At 47.4% G+C, this 16,633-nt stretch overlaps 1 long non-coding RNA gene across 1 annotated transcript in view; it reads left to right on the top strand.

Annotated features, from left to right (window-relative positions):
- LOC117803433 overlaps window positions 1-11,066 on the top strand; it is a 228,368-nt gene extending 217,302 nt beyond the window's left edge. The window contains exon 3 of the long non-coding RNA XR_004627293.1: window positions 10,425-11,066. This is a non-coding gene — a long non-coding RNA (uncharacterized LOC117803433). The remainder of the gene's footprint in view (window positions 1-10,424) is intronic.
- The last annotated feature ends 5,567 nt before the right edge of the window (window positions 11,067-16,633 follow it).

Raw genomic sequence — 16,633 nt, 5'->3', positions numbered from 1 at the left:
AAGGCGCAGACGTGTTTAGACTTTTAAACATGTTTTTCCTGATTATAAATGTAATTCCTAACTGTTGTAGGAAAAAAGCCAAAAATACTTCTTAAAATTTCATCAAACATACCCACAGTTAATATCGTCATGGTTTTTTACTATATATAATCTCATATATTTATATTTTTAAATTTATGTTTCTACTATATTATATAATCTTGTACCTTGCTTTTCAATTAAGATTGAATTGAGCATTTTCTCATTAAATTTTTTTATTAATGTAAAATGGTTTCACTAATACAATTTTAAAATGTTTATGGTATGTGGGGCGCCTGGGTGGCTCAGTCGTTAAGCATCTGCCTTCGGCTCAGGGCATGATCCCGGTGTCCTGGGATCGAGCCCCGCATCGGCTCCCTGCTCCGCTAGGAAGCCTGCTTCTTCCTCTTCCACTCCCCCTGCTTGTGTTCCCTTTCTTGCTGGCTGTCTATCTCTGTCAAATAAATAAAATCTTAAAAAAAATGTTTATGGTATGGATATGCCATAATTCATTTGACTCTTTCCCCATTGTTTAGCATTTAGGTTCTCTTCATTTCTAGGTGCACAAATATTTGTCAACATTTCTAATCCCTTTTTTTAAAGATTAGATTCAGAGGCCTGAAACTATCAAAACAAAGAACATCAATTTGTTAGTATATGGTAAAAAAAAAAAAAAGAACATGGGAACATGGGGAGAGATTAAAAGTGATAGGTAGAGAGGAAGGAGAGGAACAGGAACAGAGAAAGTGTTGGGGGGAGAGAGAGAATAAAATTATCCTTAATTCTACCCAAAACAGGTTCATCGCTAACATTTTTGTGGTCTGCAGCAAGAATGTAAGCAAAGGCCCACATACTATATATCTAAATATTTAGAAGTCATAAATCCAGCTGACTATTAAATGAAATATGTTGTCTCCTTACTTTTGTGACAATCTGAAAGTTCAGGTCCAAATTTAGAATTCTGGGACTCCTTGAAGTGTCACGCCAGAGTGCGTTAGCATGGGGAGAGCAGACCTCAGGCCCTGGCCACCTCCTTTCTTGTCTCAACCATGACTCCAGCCTTCATCTTGAGGGCCCTTGTGTGCACCTGTGGACACTCCAGTCCCATGCTCAAGGGTCATCCGCACCCCTGCAAACAGCTTCCTCCTGGCAACCTCCTTGGGTCCTGGGCATGTACGCCAGCCTCACAATTTACTCTCGGGGAAAGGGAACCAGGAAGAAGCTTGTGGGGTCCTAGAAATGGGAATTCCAGTGTCTTGGGTTCTAGAGTATGTACTAGAAGGAGGATGGGCCAAGCCTTCAGGTAGGTTCATCCCTTTGGCCTTGAGAGTCCTTGCCCCATGGAGAGAAGCAGGTTTTAGAGAAGGACCAGAGTGAACCCTCTAGATAATGGGGCTCTAGGAAGACCCTCTACGGGTGGTATAGCTCTGAAGAAAATCAGAAATAAAAGTTGGGAATTTATCCTTGAGATAGTTTTCTACGCCCACACCCACACCCAACCCACACCCACCAATAGGATTATTGTATGTGAGCTATTTTAAAATCATCTTTAAAAACCAGAGATGTTGTGAACCTATTTCCAGGTTTCTAAATGCCCATTCACAAATACTTTCACTAAGATTTTGTGAAGTGTCTTCCAGTAAGGTTTTCCAATCTCACCGGCAGTCCCTTGTTTTAAAATCACACCCTGTTCACAGTGAGCATTTTCATGTTTGTTTCATTGTTGATGTGATAAGCAAAAATGACTGTTGATTCTTAGTGAGGTTGGACATGTCTCCACACGTTCATGAGCTGGCTTGTTTTCTCTTGGACGCATTGTCCCTTCATGTCCCTGGACTGTTGACTGAAAGGCATCATACCAGTGCTCTTGAAGGTCTGAAGAAGGGAGAGATGGTGGTGGGGGTGCTGGTGATGGATGAAGAGCCAAGGGTGCCCCATCCCCACTGCTGGTCACGAACTGTTGCTTTGCCCGCAAACACTGAGACATGGAGGAGTCCCCAGGGGGCCACCAGAGGAACCAGGCATCTGTGCAGGAGCTGGGAGGATGTGCAGCGGAAGCACCTACTGTCAGCGATACCAGATCTGCCTCCACAGAGGAAACGCCGTGGACTCGTTTCCTGACCCCTGGCCATCTTAGGGCTTCCTATATAATGATTCAGTCCTTCTCCCTCAGGAAAATATAATTTGGCTTGTGACCTTGAAGTTTATTCGGATCATGGAAGGTGATTATGGTCTGGAACATGCTCCCCAGCCCACCCCCCCCATCCTGGATTGCAGGAAAACAATACAGGACATTTGTTGGCTGACTAACACGTGCAAACAGTCCAGGAGGGTTAACCTGCTTCCGTGGGACAGATATGTTTGTGCAACGACTCAACAGATCAAGTCAGCTGGAGTCACCTGCATTGGCCAGTGGGAGCAACTTGGCCCCTTTCCTGTTCGGGGCCCCCTCTGCTGCATGCACTGACACAAGGGATGCTCCAGGATCTGCAGTGTGTCCTACGAATGACAACACTCTTCTTGGGTTGCCTACAGGGGTTGACCCCAGAAATGCTTATGTCATATCTTATATCGCTTTCTGCATGAATCTTCCCTGACAATACTCAGGCTCCTTGGAGGTTGGCCTCTGGCTCCTTGATTCTTATTCTGTGCTGTTGGTGGTGGGGCCAGAGGGGATGCTCATTCCCTGCCTTGTTTTCTTTCATTCCATGGAAGTTCCACTTGTGTAACCCTCCTGGCCTCTCTCTGCCTCCTTATTCACTCTTTTCCAGAAGAGGAGGCATGAGGCATCTACCTGGTCAACCAAAGAATTCCTTCCTCCTTCTCAGGGTCCAGCTGTCCACACGAAGTGCAGGTTTTGCTCTGCCCCTCCAAGGTTTGGGCTTCACAGGACAGGCCCCCTGTGCATGCCCATTAGGGGAGAGGTGGTGGAGGAGTAAATTTGAAACTGGGGAATTATCCAGCCAACTCTATAGGACCGCAATTCACACCTTAATGGAATATTTCTCAATGAGCATATATCAGAATGCTTTTACTCCATGAAATGATAATAAGTGTTATCAGGGAAAGTAAAGGGGTTTGTGGTCATGAGAAACAGGGAAAAACCATGTTAAACAAGGTTAACTGTTTTAACATCCTGCAGGACTTCTCAGAGCATTGAGGGTACTAATGTGCAGTTTGGATCTTCTGGGGGTGCTGGGAGACCATGGTGTAGGATGGTATCTAGCTCCTGGAGCAAAGTTGCTCATTTCTATCATAAAGTCTTTGATGTTTTTCAGAACCTACAGTGAAAGGCAAAGATTTATAATCATAGCCATCAAGCTGGAGTCTCAACCACAGTGGGAAAATGTTGTCACCAGTATAAATATGAAATGTGTGGAGGGAAGGAGGCCCATGGCATTCACAGTACAGGCCCCTTCCTGGAGAACCTGAGCAGCGCAGGGGCTGGGAGAGGAGGCAACATCCTGTGATGAATTTCTGCTGAGGCCAGATGGATGGACCACGCCACAGAGAGATGCAAAGGAGGAGGGAACACTCACCTCTTCTTCCAAGGTGCTTTCAGCTGAGTGAGAAAGTCCCTAGGTCTGTGGTTCTCCAGGTGTGGGCCCTGGGCCAGAAGCATCGGCATCCCCTGGGAACCTGTAGGAAATGCAGACCCCCAGGCCCACCCCAGACCTACTGAATCAGACACTCCGGGGCTGCAGAGTAGTGACGGGGTTTAACGAGCTTCCAGGGGATTCTGATACATGGCGAGTTTTAGAGCCCCTTGGTTTGTATAATACCCAAGACCGCATTCTGGCTCAGGAAGAGCCTCTGCCCCCCACACCTCTACAGTCGATTACCCTGGTTGCTAGTTTCAAGATGAATGGTGTGAATGGAAGGGTCTCAGAAATTGAGGAAGCGACATGGCCCAGTGGGAAGGGCTGAGGATCCTCCAAAAATTCCTTTTGTTTTCCTCATCAGGGAAGCAGAGGGACTAAGAGCTGCCCTGCGTGGCTCCTGTTACTCTATATAAACACTAACTGAAACATGTTACTGAATAGACGTAAGGTGTTTGACATGTGTAGAGACTGGTATTGGGTCAATGTACTTCGAATCTGGTTTTTCCCATAACTACAGTCTCAGTGCAAATGCAAAGTTGTTTTGGATTCAGGCATTGCTGTTACACCGAGACTTCACCTTCAAATAACCACTTGTGTTCTAGGGAGGATATTGGGAGAGCCTGTCCTTCCATCATAACATCATGAAGTCTGGTTGCTTTGGCAAGGGAAGGTGTACGATATTTTTATCAAATTATTCTTGATGTAATCTTAGCTTCTCCTTGAGAGAACAAGAAAAAAATGTATTTTCCACTTTTTTAATGCCATTTTCCAAACTGAGCCCTCCGAATTGAGGGTTGAGGAAATCAACACATCTTTCCCCTGGGGATGGTGACCATCACACTTTTGCATTTTCTGCCGTTGCCTGGATTGCCCATGTCATCAGCAATTATAACTCATTCTCACAACCCACTCCCCCCAACCACCCAAAAAGGCATCTGTTGGGTAGATTTCATCAGAATGTCAGCATCTTTCCACTCAGCCAGTCATTGCTGTGAATGGTGGAAATTAGCAAAGTTGCCTTTATAAGTAAGAGGACTTGGTGGCCCCTGCATGGAATAACTTTCGAGATAATTCTTTCTGTCCCAAATTGCACCACCTGGCCTCATTGTCCTGGGTTCTCCACCACCAGAGCCCTCCTCCTGCAGGCTCAGCTTTGTCGCTTCTTAGTGTCCACAATGAAAAGTTAGCACAGTCACAACCTACCTCCTCGAGGGGGTTGGACTTTGGGCTAGAGGAAGCTTGGAGTGACAGGAAGGGTCCGAGGAAGGGTCCTGGAGCAGCTTTCAGGCTCTAGTGAAGACGAATGGGGACAAAAACATGGGGGAAAGGCCCAGAAAGGGAAAGTAGTGAGCTTTAGATTTGCCAACTTCATGAAAGACTCTCTCTGGCTTTAGAACTGATCTGATAATTGGCAGGGGGCCAGTGTTGCAGTAAAAAAGATGTGTCAGTTGGCTTCCTCTTTCTCTTATATAGATTCCCTAAAATGGTGACCCTAAAGGCAGGGAAGATCTACTTGCAATCAAGAGCTTTAGGGGTAACTCTAAGCTTGCTGCTTGTGAAGCCACAGTGCTTCAGGGTCTCTGTATTGGAACCACATCTCCGGGCAAAGCGCAAGAAGGTGGGGTGCCAGACAGTGGATGCCCACCCCACTGGCCCAGGTGGGGCTGCTCTCACCCAGCAAAGCCATGCCTAAGCCCGGTGTGGTTGGTTCACTTGTGAACGTTAGTTCATATGCGAGCCAGTTTTGCTCCATAATCCTTTGTGTTTCAGCAGATAAAGAGGTATTTTTCACAGCCGCGGGGTCTAAAGGTCCAAGACAGCAGGGAATTGTCTGTTCCCAGGGCTGGGTGGAGGAAAGATCTTCCTAGCTTATGGCAAAGACCAGTGAAGGTCTGTCTAATTTTCATTCTTTCTGGACATGTATCTGTTCCCGGTCAAGTTCACCACATCACGGTCATTGACCAGGTCTGGCTGCTTTTGTTCACATTCCACTAAAGTAGGTGAAGATCTGCCCCCTGGAGAGGGAGCGTGGCCACCCAAGGTCACGGAGGAGCCTATGTCAGCCCCAGGAATAAAGTCTGGTCTCCTAATCCTCATTCTAGTCTTTCTAGGAATTACATGGACAGGTGGATACCTAGAGCGGGAGAGACTCCCTCAGGCCCCAGGGGGTATCTTTTGAGAGCCATATGCACCAGTGTGGCTTTTCCAGTGGGTGGGCCATGAAGGGCTAATAGCCCAGCCTCAGGGAATGGAGGCGTTTAGAGGCAAGTTAACAGCACAGCCCGAATTCTGAGATCCACACCTTAGATAGCAATGCTCCTTTATTGCAGATCTTCTTACTGCTTTCGGTCAAACCAGAACTCCGAGGGTCTCTTTAGCAGTGGGAATTAATGTCTCCCTCTACCACATTACCAGATGTTTTGTATGTCTTTTGTTTCGGCATTATTCCCAATTCATGTTCTGGGAGGGCAGAAATCACTTCTTAATCATTTCTTGGTATGTAGATGTTTCCTTTTGGTTGGTGGTGAGGGGAGAGGGCTGGTCAGCTTAGAGGTAACATCCCACACTCCCCCCAGAAAGTTCACCTTATGGGAGCTAGGGTCAGGGGCAAGACTTGGCTCATCCAGCCTGAGGATCAAGGGCTTACAAACCCTTGAGATTGTGATTCACAGGAGGAAGTGCCTTTTATATAGCGCGTACGTGCGGTTAAAAAAATCTAGTGACAATACCGCTCCTATGTGTGATGCACTGATATGTTCCATTCCATTCTATTTTGTTAAAACAATTGCTAATCGTGACCTGTTAAATGGATTCTTTGTTCCACCAATGGGTCAAGACCCCACAGTCTGAAAACCTCTGCCTCAGAGAATACACCTTTGACTCCCTCTGTAACAGCATGGGGGAGTGGGAGGCTGGGGGTGGGGGAGCTGGAGCTTCATGAAGCCCAGGCGGGCTGCTCTGGGGGGCTCTGGAGCCAGGAGCACATGGAAGGAACAGTACTGGGGCTCTTTCATTGGCCAATGTCCTCATTCTGTGGATAAACAGAAGACATGAGCCTTCAGTGCCTGCAATCTGCTACCTTTCAAGAGCTTTCCAACTCAGCCTGAGAGAGGAAGGAAGGAAGGCTTGATTAGAAAGAAGCAAGCAACTTCCTCTGCCCAGTATGCCTCCAGCGCTCACAGGCTGAATGTGGCCAAGGCTTACTGTCACCATCAGGATGCGTGTTAAGAGCAAGACGTCTTGTAGAAAGGCCAGGATGAAGGGACAAATGATTTGGTGGCACTGAGCCCCCAGGCTGTTCTTCTCCCTCACTGGTGCCTCCCTCCATCACCGCATGCTCCACAGAACGTGCCATCTGGGGGCCTTGACGCAGGAGATGGCTGGGACTCTGGGAGGCGGCTGAGCTGCTGCTAAGACAGAATGTGTCCCTGCGAGAATGTACATCGAGTCCAGGGGACGCATCCAGCCTGCCTCCCTTTGAGCCTGACTCTGCCAATCTCCATGGGGACTGTGGAGAGAGAGAGCCACTCTCTGCAAGGGGCAACTTGGTTTGGTGGGGGGCGGGGGGGGAGGGACAGGATGCCGCCTCAGAGACTGTTCCAGGATAGGGGAAGGCCACATGATTAAGAAAGGTTAGCTGGTTAGTTGAGCGACTCTAGTTCCACACCCAAAGTGAGCAAAGTGCCTCTTGGGTCAGGTGCTTAAAGGAATCCTGTTACATGAAGTGTCTTCCCCGCTGCCCCCACTGCAGCGGGCGGGAGTTTGGTAAGGACAGGATTGGAAAAGCAGTGTAAGCAAAGGGCAAGCATGGGCCCAGCTTCTAAGGAGCTTACAATCCAATCAGAAAAAAGATATTAAAAACAGAAAGCTATTAATGCACAGGACACGAGAGAATGTAAGCAAATGCTAAGTGGGGCAGAACGTACACGCTGCAGGAGTTCGGGAAAGGGGAGGCGCGTGGTGTGTGGGCGCCGAGCAGCCAGGCAGTTCTCACAGAGGCCTGAGTGCGAAGGAGGGGGAGGAGGCATTCCAAGGGGTGAGGCAGCAGGGGAAAGGCCTGAAGGTGGGGAGAAGGGAGACGAGCGGGATGGGCACTGCAGATGCATGGGAAGGAGGACGAAGGGGTCAAGTTGGAGGGTGAAGCAGTCTCTGCAGACCCTTGATGTTTGGCTAATAAATGTCCTGAGGGAATTTAAAATCTAGATCCTAAATCCTTTGGTGGTTTACATGACACATGCAGCGGACACACATACCATGAGCTGGACACCAGGGCAGCAAATGGGGCCGTGTGTTAAGGCAGCCACTGGAGGATATCTGATGGGTCTGGGCTAAGCTTCCAGGGGTTGAGCCGCAGAGAGTCCCTGACCCCGGGAGGACAGATCTGTGAGTGGCAGCGGGGCTTGATGAGTACGCATGGTTCTGGAAGCAGACAGGCCTGCGTTCAGACCCTCACTCTGCCAACTTTGCATCATGAAATGTTGGCAAACTCTGTGTCCTTGTTGCCAGTAAAGGAGGCAGCACAGTAATCCATGTGGGTCACCCATCAAATATTAATGTGCTGGGTCTGGCACATTCTTCAGCCCTGGCTTTGGTCTGAATGTTTGTGACCCCCTAACATTCATATGTTGAAATCCTAATGTGATGGCATTTGAAGGCGGGGCCTTTGGGAGGTGATTGGGTCATGGGGGTGGGGCCCTCATGAGTGGGATTAGTGCCCTTAGAAAAGTGGCCCCGCAGAGCTCCCTTGCTGCTTCCACCATGTGAGGACACGGTGACGGGCAGTCCGCCTGCAATCCACAAGAGGGCGCTCACCAGAACCACACCGCGCAGGCAACCTGAGCTTGGGCTCCCCACCTCCAGAACTGTGAGAAGTAAATGTCTGCTGTTTACAAGCCACCGTGTGTGGTATTTTGTTTTAGCAACCCAATGGACTAAGACAGCCCTCAATAAAGACAGTTCTCATTATTATTATTATTAATTATTACTCCATTTCTGTTTCTCTATGTTGGCCCCCAATTTCTTAATGCAAAATGACAGGCTGCTGCAAAGTTCACCCTACTTCCAGGGGTCACCCAGACATGTGTCACAGGAGCTCACCACCACACCGTGGCTGCCTGGCACCATTCCCTTCTGTGGTGTTGGTGGGGTGCAGGGGGGGGTGGTGGCCACCACATCTAATGGTAATGACAACAGTAATTTGCTGGGTATTACTGCCAGTCACCACCCATGGGCCCCCGTAAAATAAATTGAATCTGTGCCAACCAAATGTATGCGACTGATACCAGAAGGTAAGAGGGGACAGGGCAAGGCATTGATCTGGACGTGGAGATGGAAGGAAAAGGATCAATCTGAACTCATTCTGTTTAAAAAAATATCTTGAGCGCCTTCTCTGTGCTCAGCATTGCACTACGGCCGTGTGGGCTCTTGCACGGCTCAAAGAGCCACTCAGTAATTGATTCCAATAACGAAATACGGGAAGTTTGCTACGAGTTAAGGAAGCATGGATATTATACTTTAGATAATCCCTGAAAGGAACGGTTTGTTTCTAAGGGGAGTGTTGAGTAGGAAAATGCATGTGCTCTTGTGAGAGATAAAAGCGTGTCCCTGCGATTCCCTTACGGCAAGCGCTGGGCGATACCTGCACTGCCTTCACTTCCAAGGGACCTGTTGAGTGGCCGGTGACGAGTGCTGACCGCTCGGTTCCCTGGAACAAAGACATTCCAGCGCCCGAGAGCCTGGGATGGAAGCATGAAGATGCTCTACAGAATGAGATTTCTCTTAACTGCTCAAGTTCTGTGTCTCCATCAAAGGGGTTTTGACAGAGGGGTCTTCTGAGAATGAAAAATGTGAGAGGGGCTGGAAATTAGGGAATTGCTCTCTGCAGCCTTGTTTCTTTGGGGGATTGGTTTCTTTCTCATGATTTATTTTTCCACTTTGAAATATTTCATTCATTCATCCCACAATTCATTCATGGCATTTCATCAACATGCCACTATGACAAACTGGGCCCGACTTAATTTTTTTCCTTTAGCACTAAAAAAAGTTCCCCCAATTCGGTCACATTAGGTTACTTTCTGTTCTAAAAAGTGGCTCTTTATTTGAAATGGATTTTAAAAATAATACACCAGAGGATGTGGGGGGTGAAGCTCTATAATGATCCCACTGTAACTTCTAGTTGGTTAACAGCATGAATAATATCAAAACAATGTGTCTGATCATAGCCACAGCTCCTGGAGAACACTGGATGAGATCATGTGCGTGGAAGCACTTTGACGAGTCTGCGGTGCTCAGAGGGGGATTTTCTGGGAGCCAAACGGGAAGAGCCCAGGCTCAGGAGTCAGACACCTGGGTTCAAATCCTGAGTTTATGATACACCGGCCCTGTGAGCTTTAGCAAGTTATTTATCCCCGTTCGTTGGAAGTTATGCATACTGAGGAGTTTTGGGATATGGCGGACACAGCTAATGGTAACCATGATTACTATGCAAAAGCAAGGCATTACTATAATCATTATAATGATTCTTTTTATTATTTTCAGCCTTAGCATGAGTCATGTGGCCTCTCTGCAACCTTCTTAATGATATTTCATTCGGGTTAATGTCAAAATGAGATTGTGTTCCAGGACTACCCATGTGAGTGGGAGGTGAGGCCAAGAAGTGCAGAGCGTCGGGAGACAGCTCTTCAAGGTTAAACCGTGACAGCGGACAATACCTGAAGTGGCGAGGGCTTGCTTTTTCTCTAACTGAAAACCCTTAGGTGAGTTCACTGTAGTTCATAAAAGTTCATATCACTTACTCCATACCAGGTCCTGGGAATGCAAAGAATAAACCTCAATAGGCACCTGACCAGAGGAGGCAGACTTGTAATCACAGGATAATGTGGGGAGCGCAACGATAAAGAGACGTCTGCGGCTTATGGGTGGAACAGAGTGGGCCACACGAATCCACGATAGGATGATCTTGCCACTAGCAACTGAAAACTTGGCTACAGAGAGCTTAAACAATAAAGAGATGTGTGACCTTCCATGAAAAGAAGCCCTAATGGAGGAGAGCCCAGAGTTGGTTAATTTAGTGACTGGACACAGACCCAGCTTCTTCTCATCTTCCCACACTGCCCTTGTCCCTCGGTCTGCTGTTGAGACCCCCTCATGATCACAGGATGGCTGCAGTAGCTTCAGACGCCGTGTATCAACAGACTAACTCCCAGGGACAGAGAGCGGCCTGTTTCTTCCACATGCATGTCTTCTTAAGAATGAAGAACACTTTCTGAAAAGTACCTACTTCACCACAGCAGACGTCTAACACTGTTTAACCAAGTCACCTGGACACCTATGAAAGATCACAGTGCTGAGAAGGAGGACAGCACCAAAAATGACATTTAGACCTGTCAAAATGTAACCAAGTCGTGGGGGGAGGAGGAGAGAAGGGACCTGGAAATAAAACAGGCTTTGCCAGCACTAAAGAAAAGTTGGTCTTTTTGTTTGTTTGTTTTTGTTTTTTTTTATTTTAATTTTTTTTATATTATGTTAGTCACCATACAGTACATCCCTAGTTTCTGATGTAAAGTTCGATGATTCATTAGTTGCGTATAACACCCAGTACCATGCAATACGTGCCCTCCTTACTACCCTTCACCAGCCTATCCCATTCCCTCACCCCCTCCCCTCTGTAACCCTCAGTTTGTTTCTCATAGTCCATAGTCTCTCATGCTTCATTCCCCCTTCTGATTAACCCCCTTCTTTATCCCTTTCTTCCCCTACCAATCATCCTAGTTCTTATGTTCCATAGATGAGAGAAATCATATGATAATTGTCTTTCTCTGCTTGACTTATTTCACTTAGCATTATCTCCTCCAGTGCCGTCCATGTTGCAGCAAATGTTGAGAATTCGTTCTTTCTGATAGCTGAGTAATATTCCATTGTATATATGGACCACANTCTTAATCCAGTCATCTGTTGAAGGGCATCTCGGCTCCTTCCACGATTTAGCTATTGTGTACATTGCTGCTATGAACATTGGGGTGCATATGGCCCTTCTCTTCACTACGTCTGTCTCTTTGGGGTAAATACCCAGTAGTGCAATGGCTGGGTCATAGGGTAGCTCAATTTTGGGGGCACCTGGGGGGCTCAGTCGATTGAATGTCTGATTCTTTATTTCGGCTTGGGTCACAATATCAGGGTCTTGAGATGAGCATCAGACTCTGTGCTGGGTGTGGAGCCTGCGTGAGTTTCTCTCTCTTCTCTCTCTCTCTCCCTCAGCCCCTCCTCCACCCACCCCCATCCCTGACCCTGCTTGCATGCTCTCTCTCAAAAAAACAGAACAAAACAAACCAACAAACAAAAGTTGGTTTTTAGCTAGAGAGCCAAAAGTGTCTTCAACAGCACCTAATAGCCTTAGGGTAAGAGAGTGGGAATCAGGAGGGCTTTCTGGAGGAGGTAATTCCTACTAAGCTGAGACTGAAGCCTTGCTATTCCAAGTGAGGACAAGAAATAAGCAGCATGGACATCACCTGGGGCCTGTTAGAAATGCAGAATTTCAGGTCTGTCCCAGACCTACTGAATCAGAATCTGCCTTTTTACATAATACCCGGGTAAACAGTATACACACGGAGGTTTGAGAAGCCCTGATATAAAGCATGAACAGGAGTTGGCTGAGTAAAAGTGTAAGAATATGGAATGGGGCTAGGAAACAGGAGAGGTAGCCTCATGAACAAGGGTAGTAGAGGAGAAGTGATGGTGTATATTCGGTGGACTGCCATGAGCTCAGGGCTGTGCATTTTTATTTATTCATTTTTTTTATTTATATATTTTTAAGATTTTATTTATTTGAGAGAGAACAAGAGAGCACTCGGGCATGAGCAGGCAAAGGAGGAGGGAGTACCAGGCTTCCTGCCGAGCAGGGAGCCCGATGAGGGACTCGATCCCAGGACCCCAGGATTATGACCTGAGCAGAAGGAAGGCGCTTAACCCACTGGGCCACCCAGGCACCCAGGGCTGTGCATTTTTAGATATAACTTCCAGTATTTTAAAATACTCAGAAATTTGATCTACCCAATGTCATCAATATTACCAATACAAGGATGTCCCTGAAGAATTTGTAAGAGCTGACAGGTGGTGTTGCAGGCGCTGTCCTATTCTGCTATATCGGTTGTCATGTATAGTTCTGTATAGGTTTTTCATTTTTGTATGGCTGCCTAACAAACTACTTTAAAACTTAGAAGATTGAAACAACTTTTATCGTATCTCCCAATTTTACGGGTCAGAAATTGAGGCAGGGTTTCTGCTGGGTGATTCTTCTGTTTCACGTTGTGTCAGCACGATGGTATTCAGCCAGCGGTTGGGCTGGTCTTCAGGGTCCAAGATGGCTTAATTCACATGCTTGGTGCCTTGGCGGGGCACCTGGAGGGCTCAGCTTGGTGTACCCCTCTTCCTCTCCTTGTAGTCTCATTGCCTCTTCATGTGGCTTCTCCAGTGAGGTCATTGGCTAGAGACAAAGGTGGAAACTACCAGTTCTGGTAAAGGTTAGGCCCAGAACTGGCAAGTTTCACTTCTGCCCTATGCTATTATCTAACGTCATAATAGACCAGCCCAGAATCAAGGGGAAGGGGAGTAAGATCCCATATTTTAATGGGAAGAATATCGAAGAATTGACAGCAATCTTTAATCCGCCAGACACTAATTCATTTATTCCCCCAATAACCCTGAGGTAGTTTTTATCAGTTTACAGGTAAGGAAATGGAGGCCCAGTGTGGTTAAGTAACTTGCCCAAGGTCAATGCTCAGTAAGGGTAAGCGTCAAGATTGGAACTCAGTCACTCTGGCTTCAGCAACCATACTTAACCACCGTACCATTACTGCTTCTCCTAAGGTAGGCCACGCTTACCAAGAATTAGAGAGAGCATGTTGCTATATTTTTGAACCACAGGAAACTTACAGCTAATTTCTCTGAAGAACCATTTCATGGCCCGCCTGTTGGCTAACTCATTCTCCACAACACACGTGTTGAATAGCCCACTTATGCTTTTAATACCCTGGTTTGGGCCCCGCATTTTTAAAATGCTTTTGATCTCTTCTTTCTGGGTCCAGTAACCTAGCCCGGGTGTGGAGGATCCAGCAGCAGATTAAATGCATTTCAAATAATGAGAAGACAAAACCCTGACTTCGCTGCCCCCCTCTACTCCCCTGGATTGGTGATGGATTATTTACTGTGTTTGCCTTGACTTGAGCTGTTTAATTTTTCCAAAACAGATGCAGCCGATTGATTAATGGCATTCCCCACTAAAAGTCAGAAATGTCAGAGAGACTCTTAGAAGCCAGTGTCATTCTGGACGAGGACAATAGATACGGCTGAGAAACAGGGAGCTGTGCCAAGTATTCTTGAGGCTAGGAGGTCATGTGCCACTTTCCTGCTAAGAGAGAGATATATATAAGGGCAAGGGAAACAGGAGTTTGGGGGGTTGGGAATGGCTGGGCATGTGCTAATAATAGGACAGATCACATGACGCCTAAGTCACCTCGAAAGAGGCTTAGTTGGTGGAGGTGAATTAAAGTGCTTGGAATTAAGGACATTTCTTCAAATATCCCCTGATGTGTAAAAATAGACCCAAGGAAATAACATGTGTGATGAAGAGAGGATGGAGAGGTTAGGCTGACCTCCCTTTGGAGGGCTTTTGTGATTTGGTAAGCAGGACGGGCCACATAATTTGTGGGGCTCAGGGCAAAATGCACATGAGGGGCCCCTTGTTTAAAATTTTTTAGTTTAAAATTTCAAGATGATGACAACAGAGCATTCAACCACACCCGCGCGGGGCCCTTCTGCGTGTTGGGGCTCTGAGCCAGGATGTAGGTCTTTGTCCATGGAGCAGGCCCTGTGAGGAGAAGCTAGTGCCCGATTTCTCTAGCGAGGAGCAGCAGTGGGAAAATCTGACACTGATTTGTGGGGGGGCCCCAGGCAAACATGTTCGGGGCCAGTTTGTTTAGGGGCTGGCTTCCCTCCCCACCCCTTGCCCCTTCCTCTGCTCCTCCACAGGCCTCCTCCTCCCTCAGTCACCCAGAGCTTTCTGGCTCTCTCCCAGGCTCCATCCCCGCCCCTCAGGAAACCTGCCTGCAGGAAAGGATCCAGAGAGGTTCCAGACATTGAGGTGTAAATGACTGATAATATTTGGAGTGCTCCCCCTATGTGTTTGTATTTTTCCAGACGTTTAAGCCTCGGGCAGAGCAATGATGGAATTTCAGGTATTATCTGATTCATGGGAAAATTAAATTTTTTTTTTTTTTAAGCTGGGAGGTTTGCCCAGAGCCCTTGAGATCACACTGTGAGAGGCATCCACTTACTTTGGCAGTCATGGAGGCTTGTGGCTCTCTGTTGTCAGAAGCATTTATCCTGGAGAGTGCATGGGGTAGCTTCTTCTTTGGTGAATGGCGCTGGATGGACCCTTCTCGCCTGTCCCTAGGCTGGACAGTGGGCCATGCTTGAACAGTGTCCATGGGAAATGTCTACAGACGGAGTTGCATTTTCCTGTACACCTGTGGTCTGTCCCTCATGCATCCCCACCCGAGCCATCCATGCCCACTCAGCTCTTTCAGAAGACACTGCTCATGACTCAGTAGGTCTGCACTGTCCTTTCTTTGACACCCTCTGAATCCCAGGGACACCCCCCCCCCAGGTGGCTGCATATGTCTCAGGGCATTCGCTCCGCTAACCCCCAATAAGCACTTGATCCAAGGGGGTCTTCTTGTGAGAAGGGTTTGACACCATCTGGACATCCCAAACCAGGCTTTGCTCCCCTTCTCTTGGGCCTGCTGCAGATTTCTTGTCCTTTCCCCGTGCTTACTGTCAAAGGAAACGCCTTCTATAACCACAAACCACCAGGGCCTCCCTCGTTTCTCAGATGAACTTGGCTTCTAGGAAGTGGTTGTGGCCCACAAAGCCACGGCATGAGCCCAGGAGAAAGTCATTTCAGTCACACAAGGCCAGAGAGAAGCTCGGCCTCGTGCAGGAGGTTAATAATAGAGCCCATCCTAGAGGCTGTCCGGGAAAGCCTTTGGAATTTTCCGTCTTCAGATATGCCTCGGATGGAGCCATTCAGAGGCACTTTATTCTCTAGGCCCTTCTCTGTGGCAACCTGGCTCTAGAAGGAAGATGATTGCAGTTCCGGTTTTGAAACCTCGGGGGCTAGGACTGTTTTAGGGTTTGAAGCCAAAATATATTGAGCAAATGAAAACCTCTGGCTCACCAGGAATCTTCACTCTTCGTTTTCAAACACATCAAAAGGTGTGTCAACAGCATTGACTGAAGGGCTATTCTGTGAAGAAGTAGGGACAGGGCGCCGTGGGGAAATCTGTGGAACTTGTATTCATAGCTCATTCATCCATCTTTATCTAGTCATTTAATTCAATTTAGTGAATCAAACCAAATCAGAAATACCCACCGAGCTTTACGAGCCACAAACCCGGCCTTCGAGGGATGCCGGAAATATTGAGGTAGTAATATATAAAAAGTCGCTGGTAAAGCCTCCCATCTAACAGAGGTGGTGGCAAAGGCAAAGACACAGATAAGTCGGGCAGGGGAGCGATGATAAATACAAGAGAAGCTGACCGGAGGCGGGCCAGAGACACAGACAAGGCACCTGTCACACTGAGTTGGAAAAATCACAAAATGCAGTTTCTTATTCGGAACAACTTCTTTTTTTTTTTTTTTAAGATTTTATTTATTTATTTGACAGAGAGAGAGAGACAGCCAGTGAGAGAGGGAACACAAGCAGGGGGAGTAGGAGAGGAAGAAGCAGGCTCCCAGTGGAGCAGGGAGCCCGATGCAGGGCTTGATCGCAGGACTCCAGGATCAGACCCTGAGCTGAAGATAGACGCTTAACAACTGAGCCACCCAGGCGCCCTGTTATTTGGAACTTCTATTACTAGACACGTTAGGTATTCAACACGTATATGTTGGAAACTGCGAAATAAGTTAGGCATGGATACAGGCCTGGGAAGGAACAACAGTGAGGCAGGCGCACCTGG

This window comes from Ailuropoda melanoleuca, chromosome 8 (genome assembly GCF_002007445.2).
Source record: "Ailuropoda melanoleuca isolate Jingjing chromosome 8, ASM200744v2, whole genome shotgun sequence".
Classification (NCBI taxonomy): domain Eukaryota; kingdom Metazoa; phylum Chordata; class Mammalia; order Carnivora; family Ursidae; genus Ailuropoda; species Ailuropoda melanoleuca.
The sequence above is the reverse complement of the archived record's forward strand: the minus strand, read 5'-3'. Positions and strand labels throughout refer to the sequence as shown.